The sequence below is a fragment of the Herpailurus yagouaroundi genome, unplaced genomic scaffold (assembly GCF_014898765.1).
Source record: "Herpailurus yagouaroundi ecotype Mexico unplaced genomic scaffold, PumYag 165, whole genome shotgun sequence".
Taxonomy (NCBI): domain Eukaryota; kingdom Metazoa; phylum Chordata; class Mammalia; order Carnivora; family Felidae; genus Herpailurus; species Herpailurus yagouaroundi.
In genome coordinates this window covers 31097648-31123569 of record NW_024412406.1, presented here as the reverse complement: position 1 = coordinate 31123569, position 25922 = coordinate 31097648, and the positions used below count along the sequence as shown (strand labels likewise).

The 25922-nt window shown below is 37.6% G+C and overlaps 1 protein-coding gene across 4 annotated transcripts in view; it reads left to right on the top strand.

Annotated features, from left to right (window-relative positions):
• The window catches only part of SNTG1 (syntrophin gamma 1), a 916326-nt gene that overhangs the window by 828126 nt on the left and 62278 nt on the right, over positions 1-25922 (top strand). The window lies entirely within an intron of this gene.

Genomic DNA, 25922 nt, shown 5'->3' with positions numbered 1-25922 from the left:
AAAGGCATGTGCAAAGAAAGATATATATATTTTTTAATCTCAGAATTAGGTTATCTATCTGAGTATGCAAAGAACATACACTTATAAATCAAAGTCCTGTGTTATACACAAGAGTATTGGACTAAGAAGTTATGAGAATTCCGTAAAATTCCAAATGGTTTCTGTAGCCATTTTTAAGAATCAGAATGGGAAAAAAAGAATCAGAGTGGGAATAATTTATAAAACCTAACTAATAATCTACATTCAGTTTCTACTCTGGGGTCTGTAAGCTTGGAAGTACTACAGATGAAAATTAAACCTTTGTTCAGGTTGACCTTGTTTGTGTAACCAAGGAGAACTAAGTTCCTTGCATTTTCTATCAGTTATTTTCTTCTAGTTAAAGGGTCAGTAGAAAATGCTGGAACATGTGAAACGTAAGCGAAATGCATCAGAAGTGTCCTGCAGCAGAAAAACCGGCAAACAAAAATGATTACCTCAAAAGGGGGCATAATTTTTCTTCCCCATAAAATAATCCTTGACTAAAACTGACATTCAGAGCAGCACAAGAGCTAAATGAATATATAGGTCATTGTTTGCTCATCACTGGGTATGGTTTTCGTCCTATTTAGGGATTTATGGAGGAAGGGCAACTCTGAGCTACTTGAGTTGGTTGTTAATAAAGAAGGCTCTGGCAACTCCTAAAAGATGTACTGGTGTCTGAAGATAAGGAGAACATACTCAACTCCGTTTTTTTTTTTTCAATAATTACCAAAAGGGCTAATGAAATTCTAATTGAATCTAATTGAATGAGATTCTAATTGAATTTTTTAGGGAAAAATGGTGGCATTAAGAAGAAAGAATTAAAGAGAGAGACGGGGGAGACGGAGGAAAGGAAGGGAGGAAGGAAGCATGAAAGAGGGAGAAAGAAAGATACAGAAAGAAACCCAGAAACTCACTCCCCTACAAATTATTCCCTAGTCGTACATTAATTTGTCCCTTCCTTAGCCCTACGTTAATGTAACTTTATCAGAGTAGTAATCCAGCATGCATTTCTGTATACTTGTTTAGACTTAAATTATTTCCTAACCATTTTCCAAGTAGCTACATGGTCTTTATAACCCTCTCAAAAAAAAAAAAAGCTGATTGAACATTTAAAAACAATTCAATTTATCATAATATTTGAAATAAGGACAATATAAGGACAATTTTAAAGGAGAGAGAGAATATGTGTGGCTCCATATAAACATTCAATATTTTATTTCTTTTAAAAATTTTTTGCAATATTAGAATTATATGGCTTGTAACCTTTTTCATGTAAAAATATGTCTTAAGATTTTTTTTATGTCGATCAATAGACTTAGAAAAAAACTTTGACCTTTTGGTGGATTTCATCTGTCCCATCATTTGGCCATATTTATTTAGTCAGTCTCTTACTTTTGCTGTTTAGATACTTCCTCATGTGTTCTATCAGACATCACAACAATGACTCTTTGATTTATATAATAGATAATGGTTGAATATTTGATGTATACAAGACAATCTGCTAAGCACTTGTTCTGTGGTTGGGGAAAAAAAAACCCAGAAAATGTCCCTGGTTTCGTTGAACTTACATTTTATTAGGGCGACACAGACATTAAGTTAATATGAAGGCACACACAAAAAAATAGATAGCAAAGAATTGATCTTTGCCCAGATACTTTTTAAAAAGTTTTTTTTTTTAATATTTATTCATTTTTGAGACAGAGAGAGAGGTGGTGGCGGGGGGAGGCACAGAGAGAGGGAGACACAGAAACCAAAGCAAGCTCCAGGCTCTGAGCTGTCAGCACAGAGCCCTACACGGAGCTCGAACCCACAAACCATGAGATCTTGACCTGAGCCGAAGTCGGAGGCTTAACTGACTGAGCCCACCCAGGTGCCCTACCCACAGGCTATGTAACTTTCTAGTTACTTCCTTTAGTCTAAATTCTGAGTTTTGGAAATCCTGAGTTCAAAATATTTTAACATACTCAAGATGTTAGGCTTAGGGATCTAAATTCCCTCCTAGAAAAGCCAGACCAATTTCTAACACCATTACAAGTATGTAGAAGGGCCCATACATTTGCACTCTGCCCAAAGTAAATACAAAGGGCACTTCTCATTTTCCTTTGCACATAAAATTTTCTATAAGCTCGTTAGTTGCTTTGGGAAATTTTTTACCGAAGTTAGTGAGGCCTGGAGATAAATATTTTTAGACATTCAATAAACTGTAATTCTACTCTCACTTGTGATACGTAAATGAGAAAGCTCTCCTATAATTGATCAATATAACACTAATATTCTGTGCTTCACGGATTTGCATTTGACACACAAAATCATCTGCCGAGGATTCTCTTTCCCAAATGAAAGTTTCATATAACACAGGAATAGAGAAGTGGAATAAAACTCGGTGCTAAATGGATACTTTGCCTGCATTCAGATCAGATGGTTGGCTTGACAAGGAACCCAGCCTCAGAAAGTTCGGTCTGGGGAGCAGTTATGAAGCAGGGTCTTCTGTAACCCAGCCACCTACCGTCCTCAGGTAACAGTCCTGTGCAGATGTGTATGTTGTAGACTTCAGTCTCCAGAAAGGGATATCTCAGGCATTTAGAAAAAAAAAATGTTCAATGTTTATTTATTTTTGAGAGAGAGAGACAGAGCATGAACGGGGGCAGAGAGAGAGACGCACACAGAATTTAAAGCAGGCTCCAGGCTCCGAGCTGTCAGCACAGAGCCTGACATGAGGCTCAAACTCACAAACTGTGAGATCATGACCTGAGTTGAAGTCAGATGCTTAACCGACTGAGTTACCCACCTGCCCCTCTCAGGCAATTTTGAAGGCACAGTTTAATGATCTGGACCACAAAACATCTGGCCTGGACCGCTAATAGAGAAAATCCTCTCCTCTCTTCTGATATGAGGCTATACCAGGAATAAGAAAACTAAAGCTAAATCATAGTTACCCAGTGTATGCGGTTTGCACATAGGTGCCAGGTTTTTTTGTTCTCAGTTTCTTGATATAATAATTTACCTAATTTTTACACCATCGCTGTGAGGCAGTTATTATTTTCATTTTGCAGATATGGAAACCAAGGCAAAGAAAGGTTAAATAAATAGCCCAAAGTCATTATAGCTGGTAAATGTCAGAGGTAAGGATTTGAATCTTGTAGTCTGTCTCAAAACCTGTGCTCTTAAATATCATACTATATTCCCTCTCTCTCTGTCGGTATAAGCAATGATAAATTGGGAAGGGATCACAGTGAGAAAGCCAGCCAGCTCCTGGTGAGAAAACAAAGGCTTCAAAACAAGAGACTCTTGCCAAGAACTGACAACTTTGTTACCAAGTACATTACCCTTCACAAATACATTCGGCATGTTAGACTTTGATTTCTTTTGTTCGGGGGGGGGGGGGGGGCGCGAAGAAAGCATAGGTTGCTGCGAAGGTGAGCAGTTCTTTAATCAATATCTTTTTATTAATTAATTCACATTACAAATATTCGTGAAGCACTCTCTATGTTGCCAAGCACTTTATTCGGAATTAGGGATTCCATACAACTGGACAAGGGGGCTGAGTTCACAAAAAGCCTAGCTGACTAAGGACTTTAGGAAGGGCATGTTGGAGGAGGCCTGAAGTAAACTTGAAATCTAAAGGATTATTCAAGGGTTCGGATGACGTGCTTTGGTTGGGATTCGGGTTTGGTGAGTGGGACAAGGGGCGCTGTGGGGCACTGTGGGGCACGGGAAATAATGTGTAAACTTGTTCAGGTGTGTAAATAATCATGTGTCACTTAAACACCTAAAAAGCACTCAGCATGGCTGTGATGGCACTTAGCTATGAAGCCAATGTTGGCGTTTGGGTGGGGGAGAGCTGTTAAAAGACAGTAATAAGGAACATAAAAGTTACATGAAGAACAAAGGAGCCCCCAAATGATTTCAAGCCTGAGCAATGACTGTTTGCCTTTTTCAAAATAGTCTTCTAAGTGCAGCAGGAGACGAGATTGGAGGCACCGGCGGGGGGGGGGGGGGGGGCAGTGTTCTAGGGCTGCTGCAAAGATCCTGGAGCAGAGACACACATTCCAGCAAGTCTTGAGCAGTGGACTAGAGAGGTGAGGGCAAGGAGAAGAAGGGAAGACTACACAGAGACCGGTGGTGGCCATTCCACTCATGACAGCCACATACCTCCAAAAAAGGCCTGTCCTCTCTCACTGCTCTGATTTATCCGACTCTTTGGGGAAAATGATTGGCTGAGTTCTAACTCTAATGTGACAGTGTAGCTGAATGTGGCTGGTGAACGACTCACCATGGGTTGGATTCTGGACTCGTCCTTCAAGAAAGCCTCGAATTCTGGGTCACAAAATTCTGTCCTCTCGCCTAATCTACCAAAACCCAGGTTAAACCTTCTGCATTTGCCTCAAAACTAACATACACCTCTCATTCTTCATCGTATTTGATGATCCTGTTTCCTGCTTACAAAGCCTGTCAGCTCCACAAATACCCATCGGCAGGCCTGTCCCAGATATGGTTCTCCTCACTTGTGTCTAAGGCCGGCTCCTCCTGTGTAAAAGGTCTTACCCGTCTGGCACAGCGGGGACCCCGGCATTTCTACCCTGATGACCTCCAGGGTGCATGTCCTTCCCAGACCCCGTTGCACCTGTCTACTGGCATGCCTGAAATCTCAGGTGTTACGTGTCTCAAGTTTAGGAAGGACTGTTGGTGAGGAACCCGAAACACCATGAAGATTAGAGGAAAAAGGAAAAAAAAAAAAAAAAGCTAGAATCCTGTTTCGTTTTCTGAAACTAGAAGAAGCAGCAGCAGCGGCCAACAGATACTTTACATCAAGTGGCAAAACCAGTACTCTAGACAATTAACTGACACCACACTGATTCTCGGCATTGGCTAGACTTCCATTACTGATCAACAGCGGTTGTTTAGACGTCCTGGGCCCTCTCACTTGCTCAATTTGGGCCCTCCATTACTAAACACAATTATAAAACTAGGAGCATAAAACGGGGCATGAAAGTGACTATTTAGAATGAGAAAAAAATCTCAATACGGAATAATTTTAAACGTTGAGAAATACCACAAAGTTCGGAGCATTTGTAAAAGTGCATCATATTTTTTATTAACTATCTAACACGATTTTTAGTACTTTTGCTCTATGCTTGTGGGGTGCTGTGTATTCTCTGATCATCTCTTCAGACGAAAACAACTTTACAACATTAGCTTCCATAGGAAAGAGAAGTTACTCCTTGTGTTTTGTCCGTACCTCACCGGGCACCCGTGTCACGTGCCCCCTGGAGAACACCCAGACTCCTATGCTCAGGTACAGCTCCTCATGTAACCTGGATCTCATCCGACAGCCAGCTGACTTTAGGAGTTCACGTCCAATGGTCAGATTCTCCTAGTGAGAGAATGACAGGACCTATCTGCATGATGTGGAAGTCAAGGCACAATAATTGTCCTGTCAGCCGGTCACACATGGGGAAACACAGGAAGAGTGAATGGAGTATGTTGACCTAGTTCAAAATAGTTGAATCATATGCTGTTGTTAATAGAAATGAACCTCCTAACATCCCGTGGCTAGCAGACCCTGCAAAAGTGCAAAAGGGCTACTTGGTTTGTAGATATTTCAAGCCTACCCCTTTCAGAGCCAGCATTAGACTGAGGAAGAACAAGCCTTTTTGAAAGACCATCTTTCTCGTTTCATTTTTAGGACACTAATAGGGCATGTATTAAGTTTCGATTCTTGATAAAATATACACAGTGATCACTGTAGTCACAGCGATATTCTTACAAAATCATTTTCAGAAAAAAATACCAAACTATCATGGCTGGCTGGGCTGAGTAAGGAGAGCTTTCAGATGTGTGTTGGTGGGAGATGGGGAAGAGAGAAAGGAATGGACCAACTAAGTAGACTTGGGGAGTGGGAAATCGGAGCCTGATTTCTCACTGTCAGATGTGAGAGTTGCACATATGGGGAGACGGAGTAGAATAAACCCAATAGTGCTCGATAAGAATTAGAAATTCTGGTATGCGATGGGTTATACACACACACACACACACACACACACACACACGTGCGCGCTGTAAAATAAATGCAGATGTGTTTATACACATTTACAGAGATGTGTGTGTGTATCTGTGTGTGTGTGTGTGTGTGTGTGTGTGTGTGTGTGTGTGCGCGCGCACATACAGACCTTACCTGCCCCTGAAGTTACCTAGATCAGAGAGTCCGCAACCGCAAGGAACAAACCCGGCATCCAGGTATCCCAAAGAGCCAGAACTCTAGAAAAACCCTTTGATGGCTTGACCGCAGCACAGAAAGTGAAAGAGAAGATTAAATCATTTTATTGCCCCAGAAAAACAGAAAGTGCTCAAATGATGGAGACATGTCAAAAGACACAGAAGCTGCTTCAAGGGCATCTATGGGCAAATCTGGGACAAACTGATCCTCAAAATAAATGGTAGAAATGGATTATAATCCAGTGTCTAAAACAGGAAACCATGAATCTATCCTCAAAAAGATAAGTAAATAACTGGAAAATTTAATGAGAAGCACAACACTTACATAGCTTCAAAGGACCTCCCTACATAGTACTGACTACAATTTCAAAAGGAAAAAAGAGTAACTTTACAGGGGACTTCACAATCTTAACAATTTGATCAAAATGGACATTTTATTAGTGGAAGAAATCAAAAGCATTATGTCTGATAGTATGATAGGAGAATATCACAATTAGAAGAATATCACGCCTCCTGAAGAATATCCTCCTGAAGCTGTGTAATAAACCTAATGTAACCATGAGGAAACATCTGGTCTAATTTAATGTAATAACAGGGAAATCTAACATAACTTAATCTAGTATGATGTGATCTAATCTATTCTAAACATGAGTAAATGTCACACAAACCCACGTGAGGCACAGTCTACAAAATAAACCTGCCTGCAGTCTTCGATAGTGTCAAAGTCACTAGAGTCAGGGCAAGACCAGGCACTGTTCCCATTCAAGGCAACCAAAGAGCCATGAAAATTCCATCCCAAGATGATTCTCAACCGGTGAATCATGAATGAAGTATAAGGACCAGAGGACAACAATATACAATGTCAAATTCCTTGTTTTTTATGGTTATATTGTAATTACATGGGTGAATATCCTAATGTTCTTGTTTGTTAAAACTACACCAGAAATTATGGGGCTGGAGGGTGATGAGGTATCACATTGGCAATTATCAAATAGTTCAAGAAATAAATCTTTGTAATTCACATGCAAATTTTCTTTGTGTGATTGTAATAAAAATACGGCATTTCAGGACTTGCTAAATAAAGAGAACAAGAAAAACAAGCTTGCCTCATGTAGGGTAAATGCAGCAAATCATGCCTAAAGGCGATCTGGCTGGTAAGGAACATTCTAAGATAAGACTGATTAAAATTTTGCTCACATACAGAATAACTAAGAAGAATTATTAAAATGAGTAGAATAAAGAGACAAATGGCAAAAAATAATTTTATCCAATTAAAATAATGGACTAGTCTCCTTTTAGAGAAAAACATTTTTAAATAAGTGAATTTACCTATGATCTTCGTATGTTGCTAGCAAATATTTTACTGTACCTCATAGTTACTGTATTGGTAATCAAAGCACTAAATCCAATATTATCATTCCTTTCACCCCCACTACTAGCATTTTGAACAGAAAAGATCTGCTCCATAGGTTTTTGTCATCTAATTTAAAATGAGAGCAAAAATAAATGAATATACAGTAAGAGACAAATGTATAATACATACACGAATGCAAATCTGGCGAGAAAAAATGTAGAAGATAACTTGTGACATCAGACTGTACTGATACAATTATTACGCAAATGCCAATGATTTGTAGAGACAAAAATTCTTCCAAAGACTATAATTTAGATAAAGAATTATGTTAGAGTAGCAATTTCTGTCAATGACATATTGTCATGGAAAGGATATTATTTGACTCTGAAATTCCCACTTTTGACAAAACCTATTTCTTCAGGGAAACCATCTCAGTACAAAAGATGTGTCAGCATTTTCTGAATATATGTGTATCAGTTTCCATTGTTAAGTAATAACTATTCTTTAAAAATGTATCAGTTGTTTTTGCCTTTTATTACCTCATTTACAAATGATTAAGGTTCTTAGTTTTTTTGGCTTTACTTTTTTTTTAAAGTTAACTTATTTATTTGAGAAAGAGGGTACAGAGCAGAGAGAGAGAGAGAGGGAGAGAGAGAGAATCCCAAGCAGGCTCTACACCGTCAGCACAGAGCTGGACGTGGGGCTTGAACTCGAGAACCATGAGATCATGGCCTGAGTCCAAATCAAGAGTCAGCCACCTAACCGACTGAGCCACCCAGGCGACCCAGGGTTCTTAGATTTTTCGTGTATCACTGGAGAATTAAACTTGCCTAAAATGTGTAATCACTTCCCAAACTGAAGCTTCTGAAACTATGTTTTAATTTTTTTCCCCGATGATGATAGAACATTTCCCTGGGGACTATTAAGAGGCTTATGGGCTGTAAACTAAGGTAGGGTTTCTGCTCTGGGCAAGAACTGTGGTTCCTCTAATCCTGATCTCTGTCTCTAGAAATGCCATAGAGACAGCAAAGAGTGACTGCCATCCAAAATGCCAGAGCCAGCTACTTTCCATCCAGCCTCTTTTATGAATGAAATACAATGACATCATTGTAAAAACAGGACCTTTTCTCTTATTGTGTTATTTTAGAACTTTCCTGGATTTATTAACATTTTAGCATGTACCCTCTCTCCTGTTAGAATTCCATAAATTTATAACTGTTTTTCCAAAATATCTTTAAGCCCTAGGATGTTAATTACATCTCATTTTTATTTTGTTTTATTTTTTGGTTTTTTTTTTTAATCTTACTTATTTGGAGAAAGAGAGAGCACACGTGTGCACATGGATGTGAGGGGGGGGGGGCAATGAGAGAGGGAGAGAGAGAATCCCAAGCAGGTTCCTTGCCCAGCACAGAGCCTGACACAGGGTTCGATATGACAAGTGCGAGGTCACGACCTGAGCCAATATCAAGAGCTGGATATTCAACCAACTGAGCCACCCAGGTGCCCCTAAATCTCATTGGTAGAAATTTGTTTCATTGACCTTTCCATGCTCTTAAAAGCTCGAAGTCATAGTTTGATACTCTTGCCCTGCTTTGTTTTCTTTTCAGACTGGAGGTTTCAGATCTTTTTTCATGAGTCCAATGTATTGGCACACATTTCAGCCTCATTCTTACATTTTTTTTTTCTTTAAGTTACACCATTAGCACTGCTTTTGGTATGTCCGATGTGAACATAACATGAATTGGTCCAATATTTTAAATAATTGTACAAGACTCCTGTAATCTATCTGGTGATTCCTCAAATTTTTTTTTTTTCAACGTTTATTTATTTTTGGGACAGAGAGAGACAGAGCATGAACGGGGGAGGGGCAGAGAGAGAGGGAGACACAGAATTGGAAACAGGCTCCAGGCTCTGAGCCATCAGCCCAGAGCCCGACGCGGGGCTCGAACTCCCGGACCGCGAGATCGTGACCTGGCTGAAGTCGGACGCTTAACCGACTGCGCCACCCAGGCGCCCCTGGTGATTCCTCAAATTGTGTTTATCCTTTTTGTTATAATATTTATACACTTCAAATGCTTTCATAAAGCTTCTAAAACAACTTAAGGTCTTTATTTGAAGGAAACAAGTATCTTTGAGCAATGGGATGTGGGAATAAAAGGATGCACTCATTTCTCCTCCTTGAGAACATTATACACAAAAGATACCTAATCTTGTTTTCCGAATAACCAAAGTTTATCCCTGTCTTTCTCAATATCTAATTATTTATGGGGCATTCCTTCACCCCACTTAAGTGGATTTAAGAACAGTATGTTTATGAATTATTACAGCTTCATGTTACAGATATCTACATCCCTTCAGTCGATTAGAAGAATAGACTAATTCTGAAAATAAGCATTTGGGAGGATTGCTGTTCTAAATCCTAATACAGTAATTTACTCCTATAATTTTAATAAAGTATGAGAATATAACTATGTTAGGAAAAGCTGCCAAATGAAACATATTCCAAGTGAAATTTGTGTAATACACATAAAATATGAATAAGTAGAATATTTCTAAAAGTATTTAAAATAAATGAAAGTTACCTTCTACAATAATTTTCTGGTTAGTAAGATGTGTGGGCAGTTAGTCAGAACATACGTTTTGTATAAGGAGAAAGCTAGAAAATTAACTTTGTTGCTCGTATCAATTTGGTGCCAATCTCAAGGATTCATCCTGTAAGAAGAGAATTATTTGTAATCCTTAATTCAGCATAAATTCCTTCAGGTGTATTTTAGCTTTTTTCAGTAATCTTTCTAGACTTAGTACTTTTGTATTTTGTAATCTTTCTAGACTTAATATTTTTTGTTTACAGAAATTTTATACTTTGCAAATTTACTGTTGTGTGAAATCTTAAATCTGTTTGACCTTCTAAAATCTTACATTACTGTTTTCAAAGATGCAAATAAAGTTTAGAAACCAGGTGTAAGCCCCTTCTGAGGCCTTTATCCATTAAGGAATATTGCAGAAATGTGTTGAAATCTCCCTCAAATTGTTTTAGAATGTCTTCCCCCCCCACCCATTTTTTTTGAGAGAGAGACAGAGCATGTGACAGGGGGAGGAGCAGAGAGAGAGGGAGACAGAATGCCAAGTAGGCCCTGTCCGAGCCGGACTGGGAGCTTGAACTCACACACTGTGAGATCATGACCTACACCAAAACATAGAGCCCGATGCTTAACCGACTGAGCCACCCAGGCACCCCTAGAATCTATTTTTAAAGATATAGTTTCAGGGGCACCTGCATGGTTCAGTTGGTTGAGCTTCCGACTTTGGCTCAGGTCCCGACCTCACTGTTCGTGACTTTGAGCCCCACATCAGGCTTTCTGAGGTCAGCACAGAGCCTGCTTCACATCCTCTGTCTCTCTCTCTCTGTCCCTCCCCAACTTGTGCTCTCTCTCAAAACTAAATAAGCATTATAAAATATAGTTTTGTAGATAATTTGCAGCTCTAGTTTTTAATCATATCATTTATTATTATTAATAACTATAGTTTTGCTACTATACATTTTATTAATAAAATACTTTTATTGTTACTTTGCTATTGTTTTCTTCATAATTATATCAACTTCTATGATTAATATTATCTTCTAGACAAGCCCAGCAACATACATTGAACATTGCCTACCTCTTGTTGCTGACCCTTTGCATATATTAAGGAATTGAATAAATTGTACCTATTGCCCACTTCCCATTTTATGAAGTAGAAGCGAAGATTAGAGACAACTCCAGGTGATGACTCTTCAGTCACTGCCGAAGAAGGGAGGGACACATGAGGATCTCTCGGGACCCATGCTGCTCTCTGTCCATACTAGACCATCAACCTCTAAAGTATGGCTGTGTAGGCCTGTGACCTTAAATATGTCAAGACATACACTGTTGGAAATGGACTTTGGAGTGGGTCAGGATTGTTTAAGACCTACCTGAACCAGATTTATTAAATTTACTTATATGATTAGATTTCATTGTTCATTCACCTTGCAGCTTTAAAATTATGTCTGTAAGGAAGAAAGAGTCTCTGACCAAGCTCTGAAATAGCTGAAGTATTTTCAATTAACATATTTTTTTCAAATAAGGAAATTAGGAGCATTGGGTTACCTCTTTTTTTTTTCCTTTTTCAAGTTTTTATTTAAATTCCAGTTAAATTTTATTTAAATTTATTTAAATTTTTTAAATTAAATTATTAAATTAAAATTTAAAATTATTTAAATTTTTAATAATTTTAAATAATTTTTATTAATTTTTTTTATTTTTATTATTTATTTATTTTTATTAATTTAAAAAATTTTTAATAATTATTTAAAATAAAAAATATTAAATTAAATTAAATTATTAAATTAAATTATTAAATTAAATTAAATTATTAAATTAAATTTATTTAAATTCCAGTTAAATTTTATTTAAATTTATTTAAATTTTATTTAAATTCCAGTTAGTTATCATACAGTGTAATAATGGTTTCAGGTGTAGGAGTTAGTGATTCATCACTTATGTATAACACCTATAGCTCATCACCACACGTGCCCTCCTTAATACCCATCACCTGTTTAACCCATCCCCCAACCAACTCCCCTCCAGCAACCCTGTTTGTTCTCTACAGTTAAGAGTCTATTTTCTGGTTTGCCTCTCTCTCTTTCTTCCTCCTATGTTCATCTGTTAAAACCTGTCATTTCTTAAATTCCACATAGGATTGAGATTATATGGTATTTTTCTTTCTCTGACGGACTTATTTTGCTTAGCGTAATATTCTCTAGCTCCATCATGTCATTGCAAATGGCAAGATTTCGTTCTTTTTGATGGCTGAGTAATATTCCATTGTGTATATACCACATCGTCTTTTTCCATTCATCAGTTGTTGGACATTTGGGCTCTTTCCATAATTTGGCTAGTGTTGATAATGCTGCTATAAACATCAGGATGCATGTATCCCTTTGAATTAGTATTTTTGCATGCTTGGGGTAAATACCTAGTAGTACAATTGCTAGATCAGATTGTAGTTCTATTTTTAACTTTTGGAGGAACCTCCATACTGTTTTCCAGAGTGGATGCCCCAGTTTGCATTCCCACCAACAGTATAAGAGGTTTAGGTCTATCGATAGTTAGATCTTGTCAAAACTGACCTTGTTTGTAGCTTAAAAAAAACATTGAGAAAATCCTTTATAGGGTTCCAATTTGTTGTGGCTAACAAAGCATAAGTGAGAGAAAAATGATCCATCCCTGTGAAATGTTTTCCTTTCCAAAGATACAGGTATATAAATACACTCATGGGTGCCCGTGTATTTGTGTTTGTAGGGGGGTGTGTTTTGTCATTTTGTACTCTGGAGATATTGGTTATGATGTTTTGGAAGTAATACTAACTATTTGATATATTTTTGCTTTATCAAAACATGAAATAAAGTTCAATTTTGCTGTAACATTATTATACAAATTATTCTTTCTTTTACTATTGTCATCATTTGCTCTGAATAATAGTCAGTGGTCTTAATAGGAACCAAGACAATTCTTACGAATCGGGTTATGGTTACTTTTATTTCAATAGATAACTTTACTACTTTTGTTTGTGTTTGTGTAAAGTATATTTATATTTCATCCCTTCATTAAGTATTATTATTGTTTAGTTTCTATATGGCATATTAACATGATTACCAAATTAGTTGGTTGAGAGAAACAGCAGTGACATTTTAGTTTGAAACAGTGTCAGATTGCCTGAACTTGACTTCTGGATCGAATAATTCCCAGCAGTATATCATTGATTAATTGCTTCATTTTCTTTATTTGAGAATCCTCACCCTTTAATCAGGAATTATAAATTAGAGCTACCTAATAAGATTATTGGTACAAATAAGTATGTTAAGAAAGGGTACTTAATGAGCATTGAATAAGTGTTAGTGATTTCTGTCTCTAAATTGCTCTTGAAAACGATGCCACCCTAAAGTGGGATTAGTCTTGTCCACCAAGGCAGTACCTTTAATTTTCTTCAATATATGAAAGTCCCCTTGCTCATTTTCTGAATGACATGACTTTCTAGCAAATGTAAAAGCCTAGATATGTTTTACTTCTGTCCAAATAAGCATTTGAATGAGAGGTCCTTCCATCCCTGAAATCACAGGACACTCTTTCAACCAAGTGTTTAGAATTAAGGGAAATGGACTCATTTCTTTGATGATGAGCTGGAATTTGACTATCTTTATAACTCTTGAAGGTTACTTTTCTCCGGGTGTTGTATCAGTTCTATTACAACCATACACATTATAGACAGAGAAATCAAGAGTGTCCCGGAGACCACAGATAAGGCCGGTACTTAATGGCAAATATGTATCAGCGACCATATCTTGTGTGGAAGCCATGAACAGGCACCTCTCTCTGTGCAATGGGGAGCTTTGGGGCATCCATTGCCTGGGCCATTGTTGCACAGTCAGCAGCAGAGATGGAAATATAGCCTTGGTCAGTTGAACACCAAGGCGATGCTCTTTCTCCACTATCTTCAGTGATAAGAATTTTCTTGAGGTCGGTAATCTTTTCGATCATCTGTGATTCCTGCAACTCATTGATCCATCTTCTCATATACCAGTAGTAGGAGGAGAAGAGACATGAAGTGCAGACAGATTCTTCAAAAAGGGTATTGTATGTAACAGGCAATTTCATTTTCAAGACTTGCTTAATATAACAATTCAAACAGTATGCATCCAACAGTACTCTCCTCTTAACATCTCGCACAGAATTTGCAAATAATGTGAGAATCCTTGCATAATACAGGCATATCTTATTGTGCTTCGTTTTATATTGAGCTTTGTAGATGCCATATTTTTTAGAAATGGAAAGTGTGGCAAGCTTGCACTGGGCAAGTCTAGTGGTGCCATTTTTCCAACAGCATTTGCTCCTTTCATGTCTCTGCGCCACGTTTTGATAATTCTCACAGTATTTCAAACTTTTCATTATTATTATATTTGTTATGGTGACCTTTGATCAGTGATCTCTGATGTTACTATTATAATATTGCTTTCATGCTTGCTAACATATCATTCATTCTGCAGCCCATTGACCAAGGAGTAATTTCAACTTTCAAGGCTTACTATTTAAGAAATACATTTAGTAACACTATAGCTGCCATACATAGTGGTTCCTCTGATGGATCTGGGCAAAGTAAATTGAAAACCTTCTGGAAAGGATTCACCATCCTGGATGCTATTAAGAACATTTGTAATTCACGGGAAGAGACCAAAGTATCAACATTAACAGGAGTTTGGAAGAAGTTGATTCTAACATTCATGGATGACTTTGAGGGGGTTCCAGACTTCATCCATGGAAGAAACTGCAGATGTGGTGGAAACAACAAGAGAACTAGAATTCGAAGTGGAGCCTGAAGACATGACTGAATTGCTATAATCTCATGATAAAACTTGAATGGATGAGCAAAGAAAGTGGTTTCTTGACTTGGAAACTACTCCCGGTGAAGATGTTTTGAAGATAGTTGAAATGACAACAAAGGATTTAGAAGATTACATAAACTTAACTGATAAAGTAGCAGCAGAGTTTGAGAGGACTGACTCCCATTTTGAAAGAAGTTCTACTGTGGGTAAAATGCTATTAAATAGCATCACATGCTACAGAGAAATTGTTCACAAAGAAAAAAGTCTATCAACGTGGTAAACTTTATTGCTATCTTATTTTAAGAACTTGCCACAGCCACCCCATCCTTAAGCAACCACTGCTCTGATCAGTTAGCAACCATCAACATTGAGGTGGGACCCTTCACAGTGAAAGCTCAGATGATGGCTAGCATGTTTCAGCAGTGAAGTCTTTTTATTAAGGCATGTCCATTTTTTTAGACATACTTCTATTTCACACTTGATAGACTATGCTATAGTGTAAACTCAACTTTATTATGCCCTGGGAAACCAAAACAGTCATTGACTTTCTTTATTGTGATACTCACTCTACTGCAGTGGCCAAGAACTGAACCCGACAATATCTCCAGGGTGTATCTCTTTATAGACTTCAGCTTCTTGACTGAGGGATAAAAGGTGGATGAAACTGTAGTTGGCCAATATACTGAGTGTAAAATTATTTGAATATCATTAAATCACTAAAAATAATACATTCACTTTTTCTCATTGGATGAAGAAGCGTTGTCCTTGTTACGTATTGTCCCTTTCTTCTTGGAAACAATTTAAGCTTTCACACACCAAAATGTGGGAGGGCGATGTGATCAGAGAGACAGCAGTCAGTCTGTCCATCCTTCCCAGCCATGCTCTCTTTTGTCTTCAGGCTCCAGTGTGACCTATGGTCCTCAAGGGCAGCATCCTAGGGTCCTGGTGACATGGAAGCATTGGGCTCCAGAATAGAAATGGGACTCAAGGTGAGCACAGAGCAGGTATGAGCTCACACTCCAGCCCAGTTTAGTTTCAGGACAGTAAATGACTGCACTGACCCTGCAGAGGGGACAGCCTTCTCTTTGCAGTGAAATTCCTTCAGAATGATCCTAAACACAGCATGTACAAGCACAAAAAGTGAGAATTTAACAAATATTCAAACATAATTTTGTTTGCTGTGTCTCCTTCCCTATACTTCTGTTTCTCTGGGGAAAGGCTTTCAAATGAACAAAAGTCATAACCATCTAAATGTAAAATAAATTAACACAGAATGTATGTATTAACTGATCTGATAATTTGAGAGCTCATACAATAAATTCTGTATAATAGAAAAATTATAGGCATTAACTAAGAGTCTGACCAATCCGCAGAAATAAAAATCATTTTGGACCAAAAAATACTTGCATGCTTTATATTTACATAAAATCAAGTTATGAAGGTTATATGGTTGTATTTTATTGACATACAAACACAGACTGATACCATGAATATTACAAGTTATATGATCTTTTAAATGACAGGGATAGAAAAGAATTACATACCATAGGAGAGAGAGAAATGTTTAATTCCACATATAAATGATGGCTCTGAGTTATGCCATGCTCAATTGATTTCATAACATCTGTTTTCCAACAATGTTATGTATATTAAAACATTTCATTAGCATGCGTTTATATGTATATACGTCTATATACATATGCAGTATTTTATATAGTTTAAATTATGCATTGATATATATACTTATATATATACTTATATATATATATCATATATATCCTGTTTTCTATTCGACAGAAATGTGTCAAAATGACAATAATGCTCTTTTTATATATGTGAAAGGAAATCTATTCTTAGAATATGTTTCGATGTTTGCGCTCTTATGTCCAATAATGAGAAAGGACCAAACATTACTCAGAATGATCCAGTAATGCTAATAATAGTTCTTCATGGACTCTCATTTCTTAGATATTCCCGACGAATGGCCAATTTCATTGCTTTAAATCTCATATGTATACCAATAATCATGAAGTTGCTGAGAGCTCCCTCTAAATGCCCCAAATGAGGGCATGTACTGCCTTTGAGATGCCTCCACATGGATGTCTGATGGACATCTCGAACTCATCTTCTCCCACTCTCCAAGTGCCCACCTCAGCGAATGGCCATGCTAACTTTGGCATTCTAGTTGCTCACTTTCAAGAACTTGGCATCAGCCTGAAGGCTCTTTCTGTCATAGCCTTATCTGATGAACAAAATATACCCTAAATGGCTGTTACAACCCTGGTCACTCTCATGTCTCACCTATGTTAAACTTATCTTTTTTTTTTTTTTTTTTTTTTTTTTTTGCCTGTTTTCCAAACTTAACACCTTGCCCCTTGTTAGCTTTCAACTTGGCTCATAGTAAAATCCAAAGTTTCCACGACGACTCCAGGGCACTGTAAGATCTCCCGCGAACTTCCTTCAGACTTCCCGCCTGTCTGCCCTAGTCTCCTGCTACCTGCCACTAACTCCCTCCAAGGCTACCGTGATGTTTGGGCACATATCAGCCTCAAGTTTTTTGAACTAGTTGCCATCCTATCCGAATATCTTAAATAGTGTGCTCTTTTACTTTATGCCTCTCTTCAAATGTCACCTCCTTAAAGAGCTCTTTTTTTAAATAATTCTGTATATATCGCTTCTCGGCCTTTTGGCTAAGATCAAGTGTAAATGATTCTGTATAAATGACAATGCCCCCTGTGGTTCCCATTGCCAAATGCTTTTAATAGGCTTTATCAGCATCTCGCACGTTATGGTTAAGCATTTTCTTGTTTGCTGTAGAATTTCTCTCATCCACACTCAAAACAAATTTCCATGAGGTAGAGAGGTCACCTGTTTTGCTCAGAGGAATGTCTCCACATCGGGACAGTGCCTGGCACATAGCAGGCATGCAATATTGTTTTGGTTGCATGGCAGCTGAATATCTACTATGGACATTGGTGTAGGCCATGGGTAAAATGTGTTCTGAGACAGCAGTGGGTATGTACAATATGGAACTCTTTTCAGAAAGTTGAAAGTTATTTGTGTCGTTGAAAAGAAAACGCAATAGAAAACTTAAAAGAAAAAGCATCTAACGGGACTGAGATGGAAATAGAACGCTGTTTGATCTTGAGCTGCTCGTTAGAAAAGAGCACAGAAGCTAGGAGTAAGATTCTATTATCTATACTCGTGAGTATTAATTGAGGAGTTTGGCCTCAAAACGTCCCCTTCATCTGACACAATAAGCAGGATTAATTGAACACATTTTAGGAGAGGTTTGCTAGGCAGGTACCATTTCCCACAATGATCTGCACTTTTTTACATCTCCCCAGTCGTGGCAGTAATACAGCATACTAGCCCATATACACAGAAATGTCATTTTAGGTGAACAGGTAGTTCCCTTTGTATCTCATGTTGGTCAGATCTGTCCGAGTCCATTCTGGCTACTTGATGGCTTTTACTACTTGCGGGATTACGAAAGAGTTGGAGAGGTTGCAGTGGAGAGATACTCTGATAATCAAATAGCTAAGACATAGCACATATAAGGAAAGGTAAAATAATTTGCATCACTTGGTTTCAAAAAGGAAAAGCTGAGAGGCGACTTGACGATTGTCCTCAAGGATATAAAGGTTACTTTTTAAAAAGTCGGGACGGCCTGATTTGGATCATGTCTGAAGAAAGATGAAGAAAAAATTAGTATAAATTGCGGTGTGAGGGATTCTGTGTGGAAAAAAGGAATACTAGGAGATTGAGAGAGGATCTCTACATCCCAAGTATTAAAGGCCAAGAATCAGAATCTCATTCTTTGAAGATATTTCAAAGTGGGATGGTTTGGATTATTTTTTGAAGGCGAGACAAAATGACCAGCCACAATTCCTACTGTTTAGGACCCTAGCATGTCCACATTTACAGTAACAAGTAAAACATACCCCCCCCCCAAAAAAAAGCACTTTCTCCAGAAAACCATATACTCTTCCAATGGAAGCATGAATTTCTAAGCATGGCTCTTTTTAGTGTGGTGCAGTTGTCCTCAGAAGTGGAATATTAGAATCGAAATCTGGAAGATGAATCTTATAACTATTAATTAAAACATTAATCTCAACAGGTAATTTGGAAAGCCATCTCTTTTAATAATATTATAAGGAATTAACTACATTGCGTTGTGTGTCTCTTGCTTGTTTGTTTTTCTGGTTCTAGTCATTGTAATGTATGGTAGTAAGTTTTCTACGTATTTCAAGAACAGTCTTAGGGAAAATGCTGATATCAATCAAAATGGTAATGAAAACTGTTTCAAGTATATTAAATAAGAAATCAAGTATGCAAATCAAATACAAGGATTAAAAGTTTCCTTTGATAATTATACATTGTTTACATACCATCCGCTTTTTAAAAATATTATCATAGGGACGCCTGGGTGGCTCAGTCAGTTAGGCATCTGACTTCTGTTCAGGTCATGATCTCACGGCTTGAGGGTTCAAGCCCCGTGTCAGGCTTGTGCTGACAGCTCGGAGCCCGGAGACTGCTTCAGATTCTGTATCTCCCTTCCCCTGCTCATACTCTCTCCCTCTCAAAAATAAATAAACATTAAAAAAATTAAAAACATTATCATAGAAAAACCCATTTTCTCTTTGAAGGTGCACAGCATTTTTTTTCTACATGGGCTAATTGTGTTTCCTGGAGCTCTCCCTTTTTTTTTTCTTCAAATAGGGCTCTGCTTCCCTAAATTTCCTTTAGAAAGCTACATCTCCTACATATTAAGCCAAAGAATGAGATTAAGTCCTGCAGTGTGGATAGATTTAAACAGGAGGATGCTTATAAATGCTGGGACTGAGGGGCAGGTCGCAGAACAGGAAGTTGCTGGGGTCGATGTATCCCTGATAAAAGAGCCGTGGAGAAAAACAACCTTGGTTTTGCTCCAAGAGAACAGTTAATGTATTTGCATCTGAATCAGGTTAATTCCAGTGCTGAGTAGGGATCCTGCTAGGGAGAATTTTGTCCTTTGAGACTGCACTCTGCTGGGGTCATGGTGGTCTGGGTTAATGTGTCCAACACCTACCTTATTTAAGCTACTCCTTCCCCCACATATATTTCTGAACCTAAGAATCCTAATCTTAGAACACGTATTCTAAGGCCAATAATCAGAAAAAGATTGTGAATAGTGAGTGTATTCTTTAAAAACATATTTTACCTCTATGCCCTAGAATTGTTACCAACCCAGGTTCAATGCTTGCTGCTTGAAAGCCAATATTCGAAAGTCAAGTGTTGGTTGGAAAGGAAAGATTGTTTAACTCAAGAGGCCTGGGGAGAAGGCAGACTGATGTCTAAAGATTGTCTCCCATGTTCCAGGCTAGGAGGGGAAGAGCTATTTAAAGAGGAAATTCAGGGCAAGAGATTACATGCGTATTGATGAAAAGGGTGGGGAAACATGATTATTCATGAGAAAGATGGAACATGTGCATTGAACACACATATATGTAACATACACCCTCATTCACTTTGGGATAGACACTTAACATCAGAACAAGGCAAACTCCAGCCCTTGACATCAGGAGGTTGTCTTCGGACAAGGAGAGGGCTATGCGCTTGCTCCCAGAGAGGGTATAAGGGGGATGGAGTCTTCGGTAGGGTGTTTTTTGTGCCTAGGCTGGAACCACATCAGTTAGCCTTGAGTCCAGGCTTCTGCAGAGACAGCTAGTGGGTTTGCTAGTGGGGGTCTGAAAAGACACAATAGCTGATGAGGGGGAAACAATTCTCTGAGAAACCAGCTTTAAACTTTCTGCTGGTTTCCACCTCATTAACCCCATGGGGTATGGTTTCAGAATCTCTGAATTTTCCTATGTATACTTGCTTACGTTATTTGACCTTTCCCAGCCTTAATTTTCCTAAATATAAGAGGGATAATGGAATAATGTGTATAAAATGATTTGATAACATCTGTAATATATTTCAAATGGCAAATATTATTAACAGGAACAATAAATGAATATCTATAAGGATCAGGGTTAATTAACGTTTAGGAAGCTATTTTAAACTGGATCAGAATTCACACACCTGTATGGGCACATATACATACAGTACACACACATATCTAGAGAACGGTGACTCACATTTGCCTATATAATAAACAATTCTGGCAAACATGTTTCCCTCTCAGTATGAATATGGTAGTAAATTTTGTTAGAAAACGAAGCCTTCCTGACTCTACTTGTATATTTCACCTTGTGTCATAGCAATATTACACTGTATTACAGAGAAATATGTGTGCGTGTGTGTGTGTGTGTGTGTGTGTGTACATGTGAGTGTGTGTATACTAGAGTGTACATAAGATCTGGGTCTGATCTATTCCAGATTTTTAGTAATAGTTAACATTAGTGATGGCTAATATTGTGATTATTAGTGATATTACGTGATATTAATGATATTGTGGAGTACTTAATATAATATGTGCCCATTACTTTCCTAAGCGATACACATGTATCAACTCATTTAATCTTTACAGGAACCTTGAAGCAGGTATTATCATCTTTTTAAAATGCCTGAGCTGATTCTCAGGGAGGTGAAAAGAAGTGGTAAAATTGACATTCATATTTGAGCTAACTCCCAAACTGATGAAATCATAATCCCTAAGTCCAAACAGGTTAAAACTGGGGGGGAGTGACCAGTATGTCTAAGACCTAGCTCCTTCCTCAGGGGAATAAGGATGGAAGCCTATTTTGATGGATTATTATACAGATTAATTTAGAGAGTACATGAAGACTATGCATTGTGGGGTTTTTTTTTTCCTGAAATTTGTTATTATGTCCATTTATATCAGCAATTCCAATTGCCTAAGAAGAGTAAGGAAATTTAAAGTTTTATTCCTTCTTTTGCCAGATAATGCAACTAAAATTAAAAAAATGAATTGGTATATACACACACACACACACACATACACACACACACACACATACACACACACACACATATATATATACACATACATATATATATACATATACATATACATATACATATACATATACATATATACATAGAGAGAGAGAGAATGTTCACTTGGTTTGATTTTTGGTGTCTAAAACATCTTGAGTTTTATTTTAAATCATTTTAAGGCTAATAATTGTAAATACTAACTTCAATTACTTTTTTCAGAAGTTCAACTTCAGTACTTTTTCAGATCATGAGATTTACCTGTGAATATATAAGTAATAATAAAAGGATAGGTGGTGTTCAAAATAATTACTCTGACAGACATTAGGTGATATTTTAATAGAAAAGTAAGTTTTTATATTTGGTATCTGACATAGCCATAAAAAATGGAAATATTTAAATTCATGTATATGACCTTCACTTACTTCTGATGTATTCCTACATAAAGAAAATGAAAGTTATGTAATTATTGTTACTATAACTTAAAACAAAGTTATTTTTCCATATTGGTCATATTGACTAAATAATACACAAATGTCATTTTTGTTCTGGAATTTATAGAATCAGAATTACAATATTGAGAGTGAAGTTTCCAACTTCCTCTTTTACAAAATCCAATAAGGGAAAATATTCCTAACAATATTTTGATTTATATAAAAATTTTCACTGCACAGCAATGTTAAGAATAATACTGTCATAAAAATGAAAATGGTGTTGGGGCGTCTGGGTGGCTCAGTTGGTTAAGTGTCCAACTCTTAACTGTCCAGCTCAGGTTTCACGGGTTAGTGAGATCAAGTCCTGCATCGGGCTCTATGCTGACAGCATGGAGCCTGCCTAGAATCCTCTCTCCCTCTGCCCCTCCCCAGTCCGAGCACTTGCTCTCTCTCTCTCTCTCTCTCTCTCTCTCTCTCTCTCTAATAAATAAGCTTAAAAAAATGAAAATAGTATTGTAATGTTATTAAAACTATCAGATTTAGATAGTTGTTATGTAAATTTTATTATGTAGATTTAATAAGTGCCTTTAGGGAATCAATCATTCTTGAAAGTCTAATTCAAAATCAATTGGCAAAATTTAATTCCGAAGGTATGTTTTTCGTTCTCACTTTTAGATATTAGAATAGTCACAAAAAATTAGAAATTATTATTTGTAGCTGAAGAACCCTTTCTGGGCCTGCTCTTCTTGTTTCATTAAAAATTACATTTTTGGGGCACCTTGGTGGCGCAGTCTGTTAAGCGTCCGACTTCAGCCAGGTCACGATCTCGCGGTCCGGGAGTTCGAGCCCCGCGTCAGGCTCTGGGCTGATGGCTCGGAGCCTGGAGCCTGTTTCCGATTCTGTGTCTCCCTCTGTCTCTGCCCCTCCCCCGTTCATGCTCTGTCTCTCTCTGTCCCAAAAATAAATAAACGTTGAAAAAAAAATTACATTTTTGTTTGTTTTAAATACTCATGCCTGATGATTGAATGATTTTCTGATTCACTATAAGTCCAAGTAAAGGAAGCAGTAGCAAACATAGCAGTCAAAAACATATTAAGTCACATAGTTTATAAATTAATTTATATTTAATATAATAATGCAAAAATATCCATCCTCCGTCTGCCTATTCTTTTCTCATTTCTATTTTCAATTCCACAAATGTCATTAACTTGAAGAAAAAAAATCTATTATTAGAGCAATGATAAGTCTAACTGGAAAAGTGTGAAACAAGTAACTTGCCATATTAGCAAGTATTGGATGAAATGATTATAGCGTGAAGGAGAGAAGAAACCATATTGATAGATGTAGAAATTTTGCCATAGGGATAACGCACTGATTTTTGGCACCTTTCTTCTGCCTTTAATCTTACATGTTTTAAATACGATAGAAAGTTAGGATGCCTAGGTGGCCTAGTCAGTTAAGCGTCCAACTTCGGCTCAGGTCACCATCTCTCAGTTTGTGAGTTCGAGCCCGGCGTCAGGCTCTGAGCTGACAGCTCAGGGCCTGGAGCCTCCTTCAGATTCTGTGTCTCCCTCTCTCTCTGCCCTTCCCTGCTTACACCGTGACTCACTCTCTTTCTCAAAAATAAATACACATTAAAATTTTTTTAAAAAATGCAATAGAAAGTTTATGGCTAGCTATGTCTACGATCTTAATAATTATTATTCTAAACACATAGTTTGTTTTTCTTTTTAGTAAAAAAACCACTTTGGTTATACCACTGACCTCTGAACGTCTTAGAAAAGCATCTACGTTAATAGCAAACATATCTGTAATGTGTTGTTTCTGTGTAATATTGTTTTGTGAACCTGAGACAAACCATAAGAAGGACAGCGTTTGGTGATTAGTGAGCAGAAAGTGTCCAGAAGACTTGGAATAAATCTAAAAAATGAGGGGATACTTCCGGAGAAGTCGTAAATGAGACCAATGCACAAAAATAGCGTCCGTGATTTGTGTAGCTCTTATTTTATTACCATTCGTTAAATGACACTTTCCAATGAGCAAGAAGTATCATGGAGGCTAATTGTTTCTACTGGGGCCAAACTCACCCTGACCAAAGATAAACAGAGAGCGTACAGAGAGCAAATTAAAGAAGTAGAAATTAAGGAACAGCGTATATATTTACTTTATTGAGTATCAGCACTAGTAATAGAAATTTCTAATGTTAATTCAGAACTACCCTATGTCAGAAACAATGCTAAGATTTATACGCGCATGTTCCATTTTCCATCTTCTGCCTCTCTTGCTCTTCTCTATCGAAAGCAGCGGATTCCGCCTCTTGCTTACCTCAGACCTTCCAGGGGGGTTCTCACAGCGCAGGCGGTCATTTGAACGAATGTCTTAGCAGGAGGACCCGAGACCATTCAGGCTTGCAAAGGATCGCCCTTGCATGGATCTCTAAGTCCTTGATGATGAGACATTCTTCCCGGAACAAAACTTTCTCCTTCCCACTTTCGAGAATGATTTATTGCTCCCATTCCAGTTCCTGAAGCACGTTAGCTACATAACACTGTCATGATGCTTTTTATTATTTTTATATATTTGTCTCCCTCAGGAAACTGTGACCTGAGTGCCTGGGTGCCCACAGGGGCTGTAGTGTAAGTCACCATATGAGGAGTGCCTTATCAATAGCAATAACCAAGTGTTCCCAGATGTTGAACTTCTATTTGCAGAGTCGAACAGAGAACTCTCTGTCTTTGAGAGCTCTAGTGCTGGGTCAATTTAACAGGAGATGCCAAACCAAGTTTTCAAAGAGTAAAGTAGTTAAGCTGCCAAGAAAACAGAAAAATCTTAAATGAAGGTTATTTTAAGATTTCATGGCAACGTAGGAGAAGGAAAAATGTCAACAGTTTTCTGGCTCTTAATGACACTGATTATTTTAGGTTACAATTTTACATAACAAAGAAAGTTAAGACCTCTTGAATAAGCCATAAAATTAGCAAGGTTTCCAGAAATCCTGCGGTATTTGGTTACAGTTTTTGTGCCAATGTTGCCAATTAAATAAGTAATATAGAAGTTAAAATATTTACGAGATAAATAAAGGATTTGCTATTTTTTTTGAAACATGGTAGCTTGTCATTACACTTCCGTTAAAGTCCAGAATTCATGACCTGTCTCAGCAATGGCTCTCGACCTCTCTTTCACCTGCTGTCTGGATTTCTGGAATGCTGTTGGAGCTGTTGCTTCAATGCCTGTGCCAACACCAATACCTTGCCAATACCTTGGTTAAAGGCCTCTTCCCGCCCATCAACCTTCAATCTTCCACGTGTCTTTCGGCCACTGCTTAAAATGCACATCCTAGAGGATATTTTCCTGACTCAGCAATCCACTTTGGTGTGAACTGCATTCCTACTCTCCATAACAGCACTTACAAGGATCCGTCCCGACCTATTTACTTGTAGAGTAATTTACTTACTATCTGTCTTTGTCACTCCAGTAGACATTGTAAACGCCGAATGATGAAAAAAAAAGTACCTTACAATAGCTTATCACTGGACTATGCTTTTGAAGATAT